The sequence below is a fragment of the Chrysemys picta genome, chromosome 5 (assembly GCF_011386835.1).
Source record: "Chrysemys picta bellii isolate R12L10 chromosome 5, ASM1138683v2, whole genome shotgun sequence".
Taxonomy (NCBI): domain Eukaryota; kingdom Metazoa; phylum Chordata; order Testudines; family Emydidae; genus Chrysemys; species Chrysemys picta.
Genome location: NC_088795.1, coordinates 15,232,807 through 15,253,313, shown reverse-complemented (window position 1 = coordinate 15,253,313; position 20,507 = coordinate 15,232,807). Strand labels below are relative to the sequence as shown.

Genomic DNA, 20,507 nt, shown 5'->3' with positions numbered 1-20,507 from the left:
CACCTTATATGAGCCTGATTTGAAGAGGGCAAGCACTTGTTACTTTCTGAAAATAAAGCCCCCTTATTAATTGTATTGCAGTAGCATCTAAGACTCCCAGTTTTGGACTGTGACCCTATTGTACTCGGTGCTATATTGGGCATCCAAAACCAGTGGTGTGTGGATGTATCATATACACACTGTATGTATGACCTACAATCCCCTCCCCACCATGTGTGATGTGGCACATGCAAGACACATGTATGCCCAATATACAAGGAAAACATGTATCTCTTTATCTACATAAATAACACACAATTCCATTATGTACAGCAGCCTACGCTTTCAAAAGTGACTAATGATTTTGGGTGCCCAAAGTGAGACACTCTGATGGGACCTGATTTTCATAGCATGGCTCCTGTAAGGTATCTCAAATTGGGCACCAGTTTATTTTGGGAAAAATTAGGGGTGCACAGGTGTGTGGGTGTATATATATATGGGATACACTATGTTAGGGTCACAGGCATGCATTATATAGATGTCTGTAGGGCATAAATATATACATATATATGAGCTACACAGTGTGAGGAATATATGTATGCATTATATAGATGACTAGTGGGCATGTATATATGTGTGTATCCCTATTTTAGTGGTTCTCACCCTGCGGCCCAATCAGCACACAACGACAGCCCATGTGACATCCTTGGGGCCACACAGGTGGTATATATATTAGGGTGACCACTGTCCCAATTATATAGGGACAGTGCTGATAGGGTTTTGTCTGATATAGGTGCCTATTACCTCTCACCCTGTCATTATTTGTCACACTTGCTATCTGGTCGCCCTACTATATATTGTGTGGCTGTGGTCCACGTAACACGTGGAGAGCTGCATCTGCGGCCCACAATGGTAAACAGGTGAGAACCTATGGGACACACTGTATTAGGGAAATATGCATGCACTCTATAGATGTCTACAGGGCATAACTAGATACATGTATACAGGGGACCCAGCAGCATAAGGGACACACGCATTATATAGGGGCCAGAGAGGTAGCCGTGTTAGTCTGTATCAGGAAGAAGGACGAGGAGTCCTTGTGGCACCTCAGAGACATTTATGGGCATGAGTTTAGCCCCCGAAAGCGTTCGCCTGATATAGGTGCCGACGGGGCACATATACACGCTAGCAGGCGTGTCTATAGGGGACACAGGCCTCGCAACGACACAGCTGGCGACAGGGGCTGCGTGTTTACACCGCCCCCCCCGGTGCCCCCGGGCGCGGGGCGGAGCAGCGAGGGAGGCGGCGGCGGCAGCCGGCCCTTCTTTCCCCGCCCTGCGGCCCGGGCCGCGGCTCCCTCTCCGCCTCTCCCCCAGCACCAAGCGCGTCTCAGCCCGGGGGCGGCGGCAGCAGCAGGGCCGGGCTCCCCTCCCGCTCCCCCGCACAGCGAGCCGCCCGCCATGGAGACATGAGCCCCGCGGCCCGCCGCAGCCGCCGCCGCCTCTAGCATGGCCCGGGCGGGGAACTAGCCGCGTCCAGCGCCCTCGCTCCGCCAGCATGGGCTTCTGATGGGCCAGCCCCGACCGGGAACCCGGCAGCTCCGCGGGGGAGGTGAGCCCGCGAGCCCGCGGCATGCGCTGGGGTCTGCACTGCCCTGCAAGCCCGCCCGCTGCGGGGCATGCTGCTTTTGTGCGGGGGCCTGCCGCGCCGCTGCTAACAAAGCGGGGTGCTCTTCCGATGAGGCGTTTGCCTTGCAGCGCGCCAGGGATCCTAGGCTCGCCTCGCTGATGTGACACAAACACCTACCTCTTTGCATGCAGCGCTGCAATAGATAAGTAATCGCGGGTGGTTTATGGGGTTTGGCTAAATAACACATGCTGCTGCGAACAGATGTAGTCGTATAGACCGAGTCTGCAGCGTATAACGTGCATACCCTGCATGCAAAATCCGTCCATCAGAATGCACGTTTGTATATACAATAACATTCTTGGTGCAGTATGCTGCAAATATCCCGGTTTCCGTGTTTATAGATGTCTAAAATATAGGTTTGTTTGCCATTGTTATTGTTTACATGCAGAGTGTGTGTGTGTGTGGTTGAGTTGCAGAATACATGCTGATATACTTGTATACACATCTTCTGCAGTCTATAGCATTGTTTGCAGATATAAAGCAGCAATGTGTGTATATCTCTGTGCACCGGGTGTGTATATATTAAACTTTAAGTGATCTAGCTTGTGTTTACTTCCACGTGTAAAATATGGAAACTGTTACATGGAAGTGGCTGCATATGTAGATATGTTTTTTGCAATACCCATATATACATTACTTTGATTTTTTTTTTATTGCATGTCAAATACAATAAAGAGATTAACTGGGTGTATTTCAGTTTGCGTGCAAGTGTTCACACTTTTAGTCTCTGTTCTTAAGAGTAATATTTCTAAATAATGTGTTAGCCCAGTCCTGCAAAACATCAGGCCCTTCCTGCAAGATGCTCAGAGAGTCCTCAGCTCCTGGGGGAAACTGAGGACATCCAGCACCTTGTATGGACTTTTTATTTGTAGGTCCCCGGTCCTGCAACAAGCTCTGTTTTGGAGCACACCTGCACGGTGCTCCATTGAAGTCATTAGGGCACCATAGGAGTTCAGGGGGCTATCTGAGCAGATAGCTCAGTGGTTTGCGCATTGGCCTGCTAAACCCAGGGTTGTGAGTTCAATCCGTAAGGGGGCCATTTAGAGATCTGGGGCAAAAATCTGTCTGGGGATTAGTCCTGCTTTGAGCAGGGGGTTGGACTAGATGACCTCCTGAGGGCCCTTCCAACCCTAATATTCTATGATCTGTGATCAAGTCATTTCAGGATTTGGGGCCTTAGATGTTCTAAATATTCTTGTCCAAAGGGGCATAATTCCATTTGAATATTTGTTCCCAATCCTGTAATTTTACTGCAAATAGCGTATCCAGTGTCTCTTGTACTTTTGCTCCTGTTTTCTGGCCATATGGTCAGTTGTCCATAATTCTGTCTGCTGCTTTGGGTTATTGTCGATTACTCTGTATCAAAAGTATGCTTTAAAAAAATGGCAACTGTACTTTATTTCAGACTCTTCTGATCTGACTGCTAAACTTGTGCAGGCAGCTCTCCTGGATGGTTTTTGTTTTTGTTAGTTCTTGCTTTGTTGTGTCAGTTGACGCAGTAGAATGGACCCCCCACGGAAAGAGTTTTCTTGAAAGAAGACTGAATTGCTGATGTTGTTTCATGTAAAACTGTCCCAGAAGGGATGATATAAACTGATAACGTTACCTTAGGTTATTTCGTGCAACTGGTTTAAAGAAGCCTTTGCAAAAATTCTCATGACAATTTGCCACCTTAGGGTAAAAGTGGGGGAATGGATTTTTTTTGCCTAAGGATGAAAAAATTAATGATGCTTTATTTGCCTGCTTTAAAAAATAATAATTACTTGCCCTAGGCAGGCAGAATTTTGGAAGGCTGATTTTAAACAATTGCTTTTCAGTTTATAATGTCCCTTTCCCAGGGCTTCAGAGGGGTAGCCGTGTTAGTCTGTATCCCTGGGGTTGCAGACAGCTGCATCTCTGACATAGGCACAGGGTTTTGATTTTTTTCTAAACCCCTTTATCATATTTAAATTGTACAGAATCTCTCGGGCTATGTGGTTTTAGTTTTCCCCTTTCAAGCTTGGCTAATGTTTTCACTGTCATGGGGATGAGTCTGTAGGCTTTTGCAACCTTTAGGTTGATTGCAGTGCTTTGTTTATAATCACCTCGGGGATGTATATATGTGGCACCAAATTTTGCAACATACGGCTGGTAGAAGTTTAGCTCTCAGAAAGAAGCCACAGTACCTTATTCCAGACTTGGGGGATCTACTTTGGATCCCTACTAACAATTAGATTTGTTTTTAAAATTGTTCAGCTGCTTTGTAAAGGTAGCGCACAGTTCTGTGCCTTGCTCCGGAGCCTGGGGTTAGAACTCTGCAAAGCTAATCTGTTGGCTTTTCCCAATAGGAGTTAAACATTTTTGGGGGTGTGCTTTTAATTGCCCTGCACCCCAAATTGGGAACTTTCTCTTAGCTGGGGTTTGAAAGGCCCCATTAAGAGACTGATCTTAATTTGGCCTTTAGATATTCTTACAGATTCTTGCCTTTTGTGTGTTCGAGATCTAATTTTAAACACTTTCTGAGACATTTGCATGAAATGTTTCTCTGCTAGTATAAATCCATTGGGTCACTTAAATGCCCTTTCCAAAAATATATTGCACTGTAGCTATTTGAAGGCGTATAGATTGCACTGCTGTGTAGCTGGGGCTAGATACTCTCCTGTGTCTGTTCCAGCTACTACTGGAGGAGACACCCTGGTGAAGGCCTTCAAGATGGAAAGTCAGCGGGAGGGGAAATGGTGCCACAAAACCACTAGGAGTTCCCTGGTATCAGGGTGGGTTTAGTGCTGGCCCCTACATAGGAGTGCTGTCTGGGATGGGGTCTGGCCAGGATGGCCGTAGGACATGCATATTAGTGTCTCCCAGCTGCAGCTCCTGCTCATGGAGTTTACAAATTAAAGCAATATCCACCTCCTAACACCTGGTGGGAACCATGAAAGAGGGGTTGTTGCAATAACACGCCCTCTCTTCTTTTGGGGTGAATCCACGTGGGCCTTGCTGGTAGGTTTAATATTGTAAACACTTTGGGGTAGCAACTGGCTTTTTGGTCTGTGTTTGGTATGATGGAATCCTGGTCCATGGCCCCTAGTGCTACTGCAGTTCACGTTGTTAATAACTAAGTCTCCATTGCAAATATCCATGTATCTGGCCTTTGGTTTACAAAAGGGCTTTTTGAGAGATAGGGAAGGGTGAAAGTGAAAGTTTAGGGATGGTTTGGGTCAAAGTGGCAATTGCTGACAGATTTTGTATATAAGAATCCAGCCCAGATTGGAAGGGACTGAAAGGTATTACTAATGATTCAGTGGCCTAGGTGAAATGAGATTGGTGGTCACAGTTCAACTCGCAGCAGACAAGTCTCTGTTTTGAAGTAGGTGCTCAGATCCTATGTTGATGAGTGTGGTGTATATGCCTAAGTAGAGCCAGATTTGGTGGTGGTGGCCTTTCCATTCTCACTGTCCCTTTTCCTAGCAGTATCTGAAGAGGCCAGTGATGAAATATGATCTACGCAGCAGGGCTACACTCAGCAAAGTTAAGGCAAGTGAACTAAAGGTGTCAAGTCAGTGCACATTAAACTGTGTGTGGATGTTTTTATTCAGGAATAAAGGGGGCTTAGTTCTCTTTAACTTAATCCTCCTTTGGGACTACTCCATTATGGCTTGTGCAGAATGCAGCTGCCCTCTGGATGAGAGCCACCACTTAACAAGAGTTGGTCACACCTGTGATCTGTACTGATTAACCATTGGTTCCAAATGCTATTTGAGGTACAGGTTTTAACCTGTATATCCTTAAATGGGTTGTGTCCTGATTACCTCAGAGACTCTCTCTCCTTGTTTGATCTCAGCACTCAGCAGCCACGGTATTATCTGCTGAAGTCATTGATGGGGCTGGCCACTGGGCTGTTTCTATGAGAGGCTATGACTTTGGAATTCACAAAGTCCACATTTATTGATCTTAAGCTCTTTCCCTAGGCTTGAGTGTTGGGCAAAGTCTTGGTTTAGAGGGGAATCATCTCAGTGGGTATTTTAGTTTGTCATTGTATAGTTCTTAATGATATATTTTGTACATGTTCCCAGAACTCTGGATTGGATAAATGGACCATAAAGATCCAAGTATCTTTTCACTTTTAGAAGAGCATTGTCTGGGTCTGGGTTGAGGCAATAGAAGAAAACATACAGGTACATGTGCTGTATCTGTTCCGTGAACAAATAACTGGCATCGGTCTCTGGAGCTGGCAATCTGGCATCTTTAACTAGCACTTCAATGCAATTTACCTGCATATTTTAATAATGTTTTTCTTAGTTACTAAAATAACTCAAACTGTACAAACAATCTCTTTAAAAAGATCTGATGTTTTAAAATACATTTCAGAACTGTAAACATGCTTTGAGTTTTAGTGTCACTAATTTTGTTTAGACACTTTTTTTTTTTTTTTTTTTTTAGGATAAACTTTCAAAGGCATTAATGGCAATTGGGCACCTAACTGCTCTACATGCCTTTGAAAATCTCCCACATAATTGTCTTCTCTCCTGTCATCCTCCTGTTCTTGAGGGCTGGGTCTTCTGGTGTCCCTCGGTTGCCTGGTTTCCAGTGCACTTTGTGCTAGTGGCAGCGATGAGAAACAAAAAATGTACTTACTCCCACAACTGAGAAATGCTAGTTCAGTGGAACTCAGCAGCTCAGAATCCCCCATGGGAGCTTTTCTTCCACGGAAGAGTCCTTCTCTTTGCATGTCTGCACGTTCACTGTGGCTCTGGTTACTAATCTTGACCTGGTACCAGACTTGAGTCCTTAAAAGCATGCATCTTTACAGGTTTAATCCTTTTGATTTACTGTATTCAGCTGCTTTTAGAAACTGAATATTCTGGTGGATAGAGCACTGGAGTGAGACTCAGAAGACCAGGATTCTATTTCTGGGTCTGCCACTGGCCTGCTGTATGACCTTGGGCAAGTCACTTCACCTCTGCCTGCCTCCGTGTTTGTACAGTCTTTGTAAAGTGTTTTGAGGTCTCCTGATGAAGCACTATGTAGGAATTGGATGGTGGTATTATTTATTAAAGATATGTGACCTGATTTACCTTGCACTTACACCTGTGTAACATGTAATCAGGAGTTCATCTGATTAGAGAGGAGAATCAGGTCTATGTACTGATTTATTTTCTTTACCTCTGATTTTTAATTCTTGTATTGAAAGTTCAGTTTGTCCCTTATTTTCTCTGAAACTTCAGATGCTGCACTTCTTGTACAGAAGGTATTTCAACTACACCTCTACCCCAATATATAGCGCGACCCAATATAACACGAATTTGGATATAACGCGGTAAAGCAGCGCTCTGGGGGGAAAGGGGGGGCGCACTCTGGTGGATCAAAGCAAGTTCGATATAACGCGGTTTCACCTATAATGCGGTAAGATTTTTTGGCTCCCGAGGACAGCGTTCTATCGAGGTAGAGGTGTATATGGTATGTTTCAAATAACCCAAACAAACCTAAAACATATTAACCATTTTGCATCGAAGCTGCTACTATTCCGAAGTTCTAAAAAGCTGATGAATATTTTGCCATAGGTGCTGGTAATGAAAACTTCTCTGCCAGATAGATAGATATATATATTTTTTTTTTTACACAAGAAAGTGTTAAATTGAAGAAGAAAGTTGGGTACTTTAGAAGTGCACCTTTTATTGGTGGCCCTATTTAGATTTTTTTTTCCAAAGCAGTGTGTAAACAGTAGCTAATTCTGTATTGTTAACTCCATTTTACTAAAGAGGAGACGGAAGGTTTTAATGATTTTTCACAAGCTCACACACAGCACTGGCAGAGCTGGGATTAGCCCTCAGAAGTTCCTGGCTCTGCTCAGGCCATTAGCTCATGGAGCCCCTTCTGCTCATTGCCAAATTCTAAAGGGCAGCAGAACTGACCAGATGCTTGTAAATTTCACTGGGGGTCTTGGAACAAAAGATCGGGGTGGGGATTGAATTGTGGAGGGCAGCCCTGTTCTTTCTCCCCATTGTCCACCAACCTCAGCAGTGGAGGACTGCAGCTCTGATCCTCAAAGGTGGGGCACCTAAATACCTTTGAGGATCTGGGCCCAAGTCCCTTCTGCTACTGTCATTGGCAAGTAGATTTTTCAGGCGGTGACTATGACCTAATCGTCATTCAGTTTATGTAGTGATGTTGAGGTGCTTGTACTGTTCTTAAACTGCTTTTAGTCCCGTGCAAGGATAGTTTTGGGGAGATTGGATGCATTTTTCCAGTTGTCAGGATTTCGGATGTGGTGTTGTCTCCTAACATTTCCACTGTACTAAGTGTTCAGCCAATTGCTAAAAATTCTACAGGTGGGGGAAATGTCAGTGTAAGTTTTTGGGGTTTGCAAATATAGGTGTGGCTTTTTATTTATATATATATATATATATATATAAAATACATGGAAAAGGGACATTTGTGTCAGGTTTAGAAAATTCTTATATGTCAGAATAATTCCCATAGGTGGAGATCTGCAAAATTAATGTTTCAAGGGCAAAAGTAAGTGTTGCTTCCTAATAGCTATCCATATCATACTGTTTTCTCTGGCTAGAGAATTGACATACTGATGTTTGAATGGTAAAAGTCATTGGTGAGTATTTGCATTCTGTAGTTTGTTGGGAAGTGCATCGTGGGCATGAAGCCTGCTGCAGATTAATAATGGCTGTGCTGTAAGTCAGCATTTCTCAAATGCAGCCACCGTGGCCGCATGCAACCACCAGGGTTTTTTTTGTTTGTTTTGTTTTGTTTTTTGCAGCCACAGCCTCTTGGACTGTGATGGGTGGGGTGGAGGGGGGGATGGGGGACCAGTGTCCCCTCCCCCATGGCTGCTAGCAGGGGTTGGGCCTTGCCCCCCTCCAGAGAGACAGAAGCTGGAGGAGCAGGCAGCTGGTAAATTCCTCACTTTCTTGGGTGGGTCTCGGGCTTTGGGCTTCAGCCCTGAAGTGGCGGGGGTGGGCGGGCAGGCTTTGGCTGAAGGGCTTCGGGTTCCTTCCAGGCTTTGGCCACAGGCCTCACTCTCTCTTTCCCCCTCCCCTCTTCCCCCATTGTTTCTGGCCCCCGCAGCCTCCCTGCCCACCTCCCATCTAGGGCTTAATTTGCCCCCAGGCGTATCGGGGCTTAGTAAGTCTGCTGTGAAAAGTGATATTAACAAATATACAAAATATCACTTTTTACAGCAACAGACTTACTAGCTAGTAAATCTTATAAAAAAAACAAAACCAAAAAAGTAAAAGAAACAACAATAAAAAAAAAGTGCAAAGCGTCTTATTTGTGTTTCTATTCTGTTTAGGTCCAGTAAAGAATAGAGACAAGTGTACATTATTTTTATTATTGAGTCTGCAAAAACAAGCACCTACATGAAGAAATTACAATGTTTTGGACATATGTATGTGTATACTTATTTGTTTTTTTCCTAAAGTTAATTAAATATTTTGGCAAAAATTGTCAGCCTGGCCACCAGCAAGACTTTGTGGCCATGCTCTGAGGCCACCAAAAACTTTGTTGTGAGAACCCTCATGGTTGGAAAAACTTTTTATGGCAATACCTGCAAGTGCTAAACTCTGATCTCTCTCCCACCATTCAAATTCCATAATAATAATACTAGTAATTTATGTTCTAGGATTTCCAAATACAATCTGGTTGGATGAAACATGGTTGCATGTCCTAAAAGTCCTCTTGAACTTATCCTTGTGGCTGGTTGAAGGCAAAATAATGAGTGTCTAGGTCACACCTGCCTGATTACAGGGTTTGGAGGATTTTTTAGGCCCTCCCTCAGGAGTTTTGGGGGGGCCAGAGATGTCAGAGCCACAAGTACTGTAACCATGTAACTGGTTCTGAATGGAATAGAGGGTGAATTGAAAATTCAGGCAGGCCCCACAAAGAAGGCATTCTTGAGCTCCATAGACATCTCGTTTCACTGAAGTTAAGAGGTTTTTTTTATTTTTTATTTTTTTCAAATTTCAATTTAAAATGTCTGTTTTGTCAAATGACAAAACCAGTGGGTTAGAGGTGGATCAGATGTGAAGAAAATCTCAGGTTTCTCAAGTCTTTGTTGTTTTCCTGTGTGTTCACTAACTGCTGATGTTATTGATGTGCTGTCTTACTAACCATAATGGAAAGCTGCCATTGGTAACGATATGCAATAAACTGGTCTAAAAGCTCACTCATGTGTAACATGTTACAGCAAATATTCAGTTTTGCTCATCAGTCCAGAGATCAGATGTTTCTTATCTTTAACTTGGTAAGGGAGGTGCTGAATTAAACCATTTGCCAGAGGTTTTTCGCCTTCCTCTGCAGCGTGGGGCACGGGTCACTTGCTGGAGGATTCTCTGCACCTTGAAGTCTTTAAACCACAAGTTGAGGACTTCAGTAGCTCAGGCATAGGTCAGGGGTTTGTTACAGGAGTGGGTGGGTGAAATTCTGTGGCCTTTGTTTTGCAGGAGGTCAGACTAGAAGATCATAATGGTCCTTTCTGACCTTAAAGTCTGAGTCTGAGGTTCTGTGCCCTTGTGACATTACTTTTGCCTTTGTACCACAAGCCAAATTCTCTGCTGGTGTAACTGTTGACATCAGTGGAGTTACACCAGCTGGGAACTTGGTCCCAAGAATCTTGAGGGTTTGCTTTCAAAATTCAAACTGTATCAGATTGCTCTCCGTAAGGACTACTGTCCAGCTGGTGGTCCCTGTTCTTGAAAGAGCAAACTGCTTTAAACAAGTTCACCGCCAGCTGTAGCTTGTTCTTTACTGGTGAAACAAAATGGGAAGCAGATGAGTTTGGAACACAGAACTGCACATGCTGCTGTAACTGAATGGATGGGAACAAGTGGCAACTTCAGACTGAACGTTTGCAAAGCAAGCAGAAGGGGAACTCCAAGACGCAAAGGCTGGCACTCCCCAAATCTGCAAAGTTTGCCTCCTCTGAGCTATGGCGTGGCATTCTGGGGATAGGAGAATAGTCCATGTGTTTTATTAATTACCCTGATCCATTGGTGGCCTCCTGAGACCTTCCCAGCTTGAGTAACCTGCGCAGATGCCCCAGGGCCAACCAGGACAGGAGGGCCAGTTTAACACTGTGAAATTTGCACCAATTTGGCAGGAGGTGTTTACAGAGAAGAGCCAGAACTGTGCTTCTACAGTCCTGTATTATTGGATCATTTACATACTCTCTAATTGGCATCTTGTAGAGCAGGGGTTCTCAAACTGGGGGTCGGGACCCCAGGGGGTTGCAAAGTTATTACGGAGGGGGGGGGGTCATGAGCTGTCAACCTCCAACCCAAACCCCACTTTGCCTCCAGCATTTATAATGGTGTTAAATATATAAAAAAGTATTTTTAATTTGTAAGGGGGGGTCGCACTCAGAGGCTTGCTGTGTGAAAGGGGTCACCAGTACAAAAGTTTGAGAACCACTGGTAGAGACAGAGAACACGTGATCCTTGCAGACAATTTAGCTTTGTAATACTGGGTTGTCTTTAGTTAATGATAGGAGGGCATGGTACCCTCAGAGCCTAAGAATGCTGTTCTACATCTACTGTACTGGATCTCCTACTTGATCTGTTGTGCCAAAGGTGGCTTATTTCTCATTTCCTTATAATTGTCTCCTCCTAGTGCCTTAAACTGCATCCTCATATTGGCAGTAATCACTAATAGCTTTCTCTGAAGCTGTTCTGAGTGTGCAGAGCAAAATGTTGGACACGCTATGTGTTTAGTTTTGTTTTTAATAAATGTCTGGTGGAGATTGCTTTCTCTTAACATCCTGTTTGCAGTTGTCAAGAGGAACCAAATTATTGTAATTGCTGTGTGTGTGTGTGTGTGTGTGTGTTAGAGAAACAATATAATTTGTCAGAAATAAGACTTAAGAACAGTAATTTTTTACCCAATTTTGTTTTGTTGCTGTTCAATTATGTTAATGACTGGCTAGAGCTGCAAAAAAATTGAGCTGTTTCTCAATCTGTTTCATGTGTATCTAGTTGCAGATGTATTGCACTCATCTCGTTCGGATGGTTGTGTAACTTGTAAAGCAATGCAGAGTGTTTTTGTTTCTGAATGTTTAACAAACGAAGATCAAAAACAAGCATTTTATGAGTGTGAAAGCCAGTGATCCTTATTCTAAATATACTACTCAATCTTTGTGGGTTTGATTCTCCTTACATCTACATCAGTGTATATCAGAAGTAACTTAAGTGAAATTAGTGAGTTAGATTGGTGTAACTGAGGGGTGACTTGGACTCTGCATCTGCTGTATTAACATGTTTGTAATGAGGGGAGCAATAGCCATTTCATAATGCTGTGTGGTGGTGGTGTTTTAACTTTGTACTTTTAGCATGTACTGAAGGTGTAAGCTGTCTCTAGTCGTAATGAGCCACATGGAGTAAAACCGGTGCAGCTGTTGTCTTGAGACTGAAGAGAATGCGTTGCGCTGGTGTAAGGGCGTATCCAATTTTGCTCATTACTATCCAGTTGCCACCTCATATTTGCCTTTCATTGTGACTAGTACCGGAATAAAGTGTTTTATATGTCCCAACAATTTTGTTGTTTCCTAGGGTTCCCTGTCTGTATCCACATACAGTATTATCTATAGTCCTGTGCTTAAATTGTTAGCTCATCAGGTCAGGGATCATATGTATCTTTGTAATGTTTGTACAGTACCTGGCACAGTAGGGCCCCTCCCTGTAGGTGTTACCACAATAATAAATGTATTATAACTTTGCAGTCATGGCACGCACTGAAGACAGCCTGACTATTGTATGAGATTTGAGTGCCCAGCAATTGCAGGATTGGACGCAGTCTGATGTTATAGAAGTTTACATCTCAAACAGCATCTTAGATATGTAACAACATCCAGACAAATAAAATAAGGGACACATGGTAAGAGCCGTGTACAGCTCTATGGTGCAGTGTTTTGGTTTGTGGAGGTTCATGCAAAGCTTTTTTGGGGGGTGGGGGAGGGGAGTTTAAATTTAATACAAATTAACTTGTGAGTGGAAGGAGGTTGTTTTGCTTTGAATGTGGGTACAAATAAATCAAAACCTAAAAGCAAAACTCATAAAAAAATGAGCATTGGGGCATACATTTTGCTGCTGCAGCTAATCTCAACTGTGAGTTTACATGTTGCCCATAGTTAAGCGGGGGTGTTTGTACTGCCTTAGAAGCAGTACAGGAGAAAGCATTGTGACTAAATTTGTCACTGGTTTATACCAGTATCCAATTATTTCCTGTCTATACAGGCCAGCCTATAGAAAGAGGGTGAGCAGAACAAAGGCAACTTTTTTACTACCATCCTCAACAGTCCTGTCTTGAATACGTGTGGGTGGACCTGGGATTCAACTTTCTCATCTCTAAAAACAGCTGATGCTTTATTTCCAAAAGTCTAGGGCTACTGCCAACCTTGCCTGTCCTTTTTTTTTTAATCATTTGTAACACTTCTTCTCCAGGGCAAGAAGCCTTTGGATATATTTTCCCAGTATTTGCAGTTTTCTTGGAGATACTCTATTATATTTAGAACTATCCAGTTTCTGTTTTCTTGTTTCTTGGTCTCTTAAAGTTTTTGTAAATGGTTATGAAGAGTTCTGTGGATTTTTGCCTTTTTGAAAAGTTTTGCAATGTGGCTATTTTCCCCCCTCCGCCCTCTCCCCCCGCCCCCCGCACTGTCATGCTTTTTATAATAAGGGAACTCTTATAAACAGAAGATGTTTTAATAACTGATTAATCAATTGTTTTAGAGTCCAACAGTTGTCATAGGTTGTTAGTCTAACTGGTTGCTTGTAATCTTGTTTTATGACCATCTAGAACATCTATCAATGTGCTTATAGCATACTACTCAGGTCTGTAAAATACTTACAACTAGGCTTGAAAGGATTAGATTTTTATAGGTAAATGTCAGTGAATGTTGTTTTCACTGTACACCCAAACCAGAGAAAAATATTTCCATTGCTGATTGAAATTTACAGATTGGCAAAGTAAGAAAAATACTGCGTGAGAGCTGACTAGTTTGATTTAAGGATATTTGCTTTGTATAGTGTGATGTGTGACATAGACAATTTATGTTGTAATGGTCATAAAGCCAGAAGATAAGAGAGAAGTGAAGAGCCAGAGATAAGTGAAAACCTTCAGGTTGCAGAAATGGACTTTATTTTGTGGACACGAAGGACCCTTTGGAACTGTGTGTGATCATTATTCAGCCCCAAGTGGAGGGTGATGGTGCTCATGAGAGAGACTGTAAGGGACTCTGAAGAGGGAGATGTGGCAGAGGAACATGTGGCCGTGAGGGGGCACATGGAGAAGGCATCACCTCTAAAAGACTTGAACCTCTAATTTCAGGGCAAGAATCACCAAGTTACGACCTCGTTTGGAAGAGAGCAGCCTTCAGAACAAAACTGAAGCTTTCATACAGCTGACTTTCCCCCTTTCCAACTTGCTAGCAATTCCTCAAGAAATATGACGGTGGCCAGTTGAGCCTATGCTGAATGGATTAAGAAGCTACAAGATGTTTGAGCGGTGATTCAAAAACTTCCAAGATTTGTGGGGCAGGGGAGAGGAGGAGGAAGGAGAGAGATCAGTCTAGTTGTTAAGGGAGCCGTGTTATTCTAACCCCAAGAAAGCGGAGGCCAAAATTCAGCTGGAGTTGAATGCTTTACAGTGGTCCAATCCACCTTGAACCAAGCTTCTTGAATTTCTATGGTGACTGTTTTGTGGTGACAGATATCCAATTGTGTACAAGGGCTGACTTTGGGCAAGCAGGTTTGTCTACTCTAGGCTCCCCTCTTCTCCCCCTCCCCCCCCAATTGCCACAATAGTACCTCAGGTGCACGCACATACACATTTAATTGGATGTGGTATAAGTATTATTACCACTGGTGGGACCTTGGAAAGTGTCTTTCGTGGAGGGAGCTTGTCTATTACGAATCTGAGCACATAAAAACATCAGAGTTGCCTAATGGACTCCAGCCCGACTTTCAGAAAGCTGGATTCAAAGAAGCAATGCCAGTCTTTCCATTTGTTTCCTTCCCGTACAGCCCCTTTAATGTGCATTAGGTCTGTGCACTTTGTAAAGCACAGTGTTTGCTTGCAGTGCTCCCTAATTTTTTTTTAAGTGAGACTATATCTGGTTAAAATGTATGTTAGTTTATATACAGGGTAGTTTCAGCCTTCGGGCATGTAATAGGTCCTAGCCGGGGCTCAACCCTTCCGGGCAGGAGGGGAACCACACCGACTCACTACTGTGGGAACAAGCAGTCAGTTAGTCCCAAAACTCCGGCTCTTTGGTGCAGGGCCGGAGCAACCACAGTTAAAGCTCAGGCCCTTGACTGCAGGGGCGGAGCAAACACAGTAAAGCTCAGGCCCTTGACTGGAGGGGCGGAGCGGTCAAACAGTTCAGAGCCCAGGCCCTGGATCAGGGCGGGGCAAACACAGTTAAGCTCAGGCCCTGGTTTGCAGGGGGCTGAGCGAGCAGGCAGTTCAGAGCCCAGGCCCTGGATCAGGGCGGGGCAAACACAGTTTAGCTCAGGCCCTTGTTTGCAGGGCTGAGCGAGCAAATAGTTCAGAAGCACAGGATATGCCTAGGCTGCTGTAGCCGAACGTTGGGTGAGGGGGAAGCCTGCCACCCGTGAGCGGAGGGTGGCAGGGGGGAACGCAGGCCCACCCACTCCACTGCGTTCCAGCCCAGGGCCCTAGCAGCGGTTGCTGCCGCTGCTGGTCAGTGGGGTATCCAGACCGCAACACACTGACATTGGCTCACACTCAGTTGCAGCCAGACTGGGGTCGGCTACCCCCGGGCCACTTCCGTGATCCCCCTCAGAGCCTACCTTGTTCGTCGCGCCGGGCTCGGGCCAGTCCATCTGCATGGGCTCCTCTCGGCCAGGGCTCGGTGGCAGGTCCGGTAGCTCTGCCGGGAAGTCAGGCCAACGGTCCTCAGGCGGCTCCTCTGGGTAACAACAGGGGCGGAGGGGTTCGGGTGCAGTCTCGCCCTCCAGGTTGGTGGGATGGGGTTCCCAGGGATTCTCCCAGTGGCGGGCGTGAATGGGCTCCGGCGGCTCCTCCTCGTAGCGGGCCCGGGGTAGCTCAGGCCAGCTAGGGTCCAGGCCTCGGTCTTCGACGGTCTCCTGGCCAGGAGCTCCCGGCCGCACGTCTGCTCCCTGTGGTGGCTGGCCGCAGACTGAGCTCTGGCGGCCGGCCTTTATACTTCCTGTCCCGCCCCTTGACTTCCGGGGGGCGGGGACAGGCGGTGGTGGTCCCACCCACTCTGGTGCCTGCACGTGGGCTCCCTCTTCTGGGCAGGAGGGGAGCCACACCGACTCACTACAGGGCTCCTTGGCAAGTTAACTTTTGCAGCACTCAGAGCACCATGGGCATGTGCCATTTTGGCTTACAGGGACACTTTCAAGTGATTAATTTTATTGTAGATTCCCCCCCCCCGCCCCTTTCCCATTTCCAGTTTATTTGGCTCCTTAGTTTGGAAACGAAATGTCTCTTCCATTTGGCAAATTTTGATTCCCCCCGCCCCCACACACACCACCTTCTCTTACTCCTAGTGGTGGCTCTAGATTCAACATTCCACAAGTACTCCTGTTCTTTTTGAGGAAACAGACTAACACGGCTGCTACCCTGAAACCTAACATTCTTAGAGGTATTTAACCCTTCTTAGCTGCACCTGGGTTTATTAATTCAGGGCACTTTTGAAAGCATCCCTCTGTCCTTTGCTGTGGCTGTCAGGCTATTCAGTGAGGTACACGTGCTCTCTGATCACCTGGTGCTGCCGTGCAATGGAGCAGCTGCCTCTGTATAAATCGTTAACCTCCTGCTCCTCTTCGCTTCTGCTGGTAAATTGTATCGGCAAGGGCTTGGTCACGCTTGGTTCATTATGAAATATTCCATAGAGACCAAATAACCAATATCAGTCAGGTTTATTGCTAAAAGTCAATAATAGAATAGTACAGGAATAAAGGTTCAATATGATGCCAGTTTCCAGGAAGCTGTCCCGTGTAGCATTGTTTAATTCACCTTACAAAGAAGGTTTGCTTCCAAAGTGACACATTTCACCTGATGCTATTTAGAGGATCATTTTACAGTTACAAAACTCTTTACATATCACTCAAATCTACCCCACCAGTTCGTACCAGCTCCTTAACTTGTTCTGTATCCTTCTTATCTTTGTTTTGGCTACTAGCATTTCAGGTTCTGGTCTGTGAATGTACCTCCTTAGCTTGTACCAGGGTAGGATATTAATGTACTTTGCCTTTGATGAGTTACCTATTTTCCAATGCCAAAGCTGACTGCAATGTGTTATCGGATACTTAGCATAAGTGAACAGGATTATAGAAAGGCATAGGCTGATTCAGGCCATGTAACAGCTAGAAATATATACACAGTATACTGTTATGTTGATAGTGTGTGCTTAATGCATAGTAGTTATATGTGGTGTGAATAAAATATAACCCCAGCATGTATTAGTCAGCACTCCCTCCCTCAGGTGTAGTGCCCTCAGCTGGGGGAAGAAATGCAAATTGCACCTTGTCTACACTCTTGGGGATGAATCAACCCTCTAGGGTTGAAGTCTGGGTTTATAAGCTGACCAATAGATCTCATTCATTCATGTATGTAGTTTGTTCATCCGTCAAAGATACAGCATGGATATTAATGGGTCTAATAGTCTCTATTGAATAAGTCATCCAAGTATCACTACATTACAAGCCCGCAATAGAATTATGAAAATAGTCTTCATATTGACATTTTGTTGTGTTCTCTTGTATAGTGGAAAACGGCGGTACAAAAAGTGAATTATGATTAAGTGGGTGTATAATAGCATACAATATATATTAATGCCCTGTGTGTAACTGTGCATAAAATATATCTATAAAAATATACCTAGCCTACATTCCATTACATATTGACTGTTGTAATCAAAGAGAAATGAAAGCATGTATGATACAACCTGGTCATATTTGTGCTAAGCTGTTAAGACTCTCCAGGTTCATAGAATATCAGGGTTGGAAGGGACCTCAGGAGGTCATATAGTCCAACCCCCTGCTCAAAGCAGGACCAATCCCCAACTAAATCATCCCAGCCAGGGCTTTGTCAAGCCTGACCTTAACCTCTAAGGAAGGAGATTCCACCACCTCCCTAGGTAACCCATTCCAGTGCTTCACCACCCTCCTAGTGAAAAAGTATTTCCTAATATCCAATCCAAACCTCCCCCACTGCAACTTGAGACCATTACTCCTTGTTCTAGACTGTTCTCATTGGTACCAGATGACAGATCAGGGGTAGGCAACCTATGGCATGCGTGCCAAAGGCGGCATGCAAGCTGATTTTTCAGTGGCACTCACACTGCCCAGGTCCTGGCCACCGGTCCGGGGGGCTCTGCATTTTAATCTAATTTTAAATGAAACTTCTTAAACCTTTTAAAAACCTTATTTACTTTACATAGAACAATAGTTTAGTTATTATAGACTTATAGAAAGCGACCTTCTAAAAACATTAAAATGTATTACTGGCACGCGAAACCTTAAATTAGAGTGAATAAATGAAGACTCGGCACACCACTTCTGAAAGGTTGCTGACCCCTGGTCTAAATCCATCCTCGTTAGAACCCCCTTTCAGGTAGTTGAAAGCAGCTATCAAATCCCCCCTCATTCTTCTCTTCTGCAGACTAAACAATCCCAGTTCCCTCAGTCTCTCCTCATAAGTCATGTGCTCCAGCCCCCTAATCATTTTTGTTGCCCTCCGCTGGACTCTTTCCAATTTTTCCACATCCTTCTTGTAGTGTGGGGCCCAAAACTGGACACAATACTCCAGATGAGGCCTCACCAATGTCAATTAGAGGGGAATGATCACGTCCCTCGATCTGCAGGCAATGCCCCCACTTATACAACCCAAAATGCTGTTAGCCTTCTTGACAATAAGGGAACACTGTTGACTCATATCCAGCTTCTCGTCCACTGTAACCCCTAGGTCCTTTTCTGCAGAAGGTTCAATGGAAGGAGGTTTGTTCATTTCTCCTGTAATGCTAAGCCCACTGCAAACCTTGTCTGCTGCATTTATTAAAGACGTGAGTCAGACACCTCTCTTTGGGCAGCCAGAATTGTGCCTTTATTTTTATTTTTTACACTGCAGTCTTACTCTTCCATTGCATCAGTTGATCTCTTCTGAGGAGAGGCAGGGATTGGCCTGCCCTGCGTTGCCCTAGGACCAGTACTACCCTTAAAGTCTTATGCGATACACTCCCTCACTGACTGCTTCCTTCTGTTGCAAGAGTTCGACTTTTTTTCACCATCCAGGCGTCACTGTTGGGAGGAGAGGGGGCTGAAAGGAAGAAATGTTCTCTTGTGAGTCCATTGCTTTCTTCTCTTGCATCAGTTACTTCCCCACTCTTGTAGCTGTAGTGCACATACAACCATAGAAACACCTCTTGCTGTGAGTGGGAAGACCAGTGGGAGCACTGACTATCTCAGAAGAATTCCTGTGGAGAGCGTCTCATGAGAGGAACGGTTGCTAGGTAGGAGATACTGGGTCAGCGTGATGTTTGGAAGAAGAGGTTAGGCAAGAATGAGAGACTGGACTAGAGTGTGGTGAAATCCATTTGTGCTGTAAACATTGTTAGAGTTGGTGTTTTGGCCGTGATTTAGGAAAAACAATTGACAACTGCTGATATAAACTAATTTTTTTCAAAACTCAGCCTAGAAAAGAGTATAGATTTTGCTCTCCTTAGAATCCAAAGATCTGCCAAAGTGTGCGCTCCTTTTCTTCTGAAGGATGGAATTCAGCCTTAAGTGCAAAAAATCTCTAAGGGTCCCAAACCTTCCGCCATTAGAGTCAATGGGATATTTGCCATTAACTGTGATGGGAACAGAATCAAGCCCTGTGTTATCAAAGCTGACTGGTATGACCTGAATTGTGTATATTAAACAAAATAACCGGAGGTGTAAAATCCTGAAAGATTGATTGACTTTTGCTTTAAATCTCTAGCCCCTTTTGATATTTTATGTCTGGAGTTTAAGGCCTGGCTAATTATGTTTTCTGTGCTAGGAAATCAAGGTATGATATTCACAGATATTTTAAATAAAGGGACATGATGTTCAGGGTAAAGGTCATTCGTGCTTCTTGTGAAGCATGCGGAGAAAGGACCTCTGTGCCTCCCAAACAGGCCTTGGAACTTGATTTCTGTTCCCAGGGCTCACGCCTTCGGTGCTGCTGTTTTGAGGTATAAGAACAGAGTTTAGGCAGTGCTTTAGGGGGCTGATCTAAAATCCATGGAAGACGGTGAAGTCTTTCCATTGACTTTAGTGGGCTTTGGTTCAGATACTAAAAGCCTGCTTGTCCCATCCCCCGCCGCCTCATTCTCTCTCTCTCCCCCCCCCCCATGTACTTATTTTATCTCCTATAAAGTTAAGTGTTCACATAAGCCTTTAATTACAGTCTTTTCCAATTATGTACCCTACAGTGCAGTCTGACAGGCTGCGGTTGATATCCTGTTGGATGTTACCCAGCTAGGATTACCTGTATAAAGAATGTTTCATTACTTAGCAGTTACGTAGCAACTGAACTCCTAAGGGTCTAATTGAATTTGAAAATAAGTTTATGTCCAGCTTCTGTGCTGTGGAATCCATGAAAAAATCCAATTTTGAGGGCTTTATTTAGGAGGTGTGGAAAACCAATTTCTGTGACATGGGAGCTAGTGTTATGTTTTACCTGAATCTGTTTGTAAGGACCAAATCCAACTCGTGTTGAAATCCAAAGGGAGTATTTCTATTGGCTTGTTTTAATTGCAGTTGGATCAGGTCCTAAATTATTGTAACATGCTTCCTAAAGACAGGTTTCAGAGTAGCAGCCGTGTTAGTCTGTATCCGCAA

The 20,507-nt window shown here is 44.4% G+C and overlaps 1 protein-coding gene and 1 long non-coding RNA gene across 2 annotated transcripts in view; one reads left to right on the top strand and one right to left on the bottom strand.

The window, feature by feature from the left end:
- The first annotated feature begins 1,279 nt into the window (after positions 1 to 1,279).
- CCNI (cyclin I) overlaps positions 1,280 to 20,507 on the top strand; it is a 46,216-nt gene continuing 26,988 nt past the window's right edge. Inside the window, exon 1 of the mRNA XM_005304101.5 lies at positions 1,280 to 1,590. The gene's annotated coding sequence lies outside the window, so the exon portion shown is untranslated. The remainder of the gene's footprint in view (positions 1,591 to 20,507) is intronic.
- Positions 7,073 to 19,990, bottom strand: LOC135983539 (uncharacterized). Its single transcript, XR_010601218.1, has 2 exons — positions 15,465 to 19,990; positions 7,073 to 10,407 (listed from the first exon to the last, which is right to left on the bottom strand). It is a non-coding gene; the product is annotated as an uncharacterized LOC135983539 (long non-coding RNA).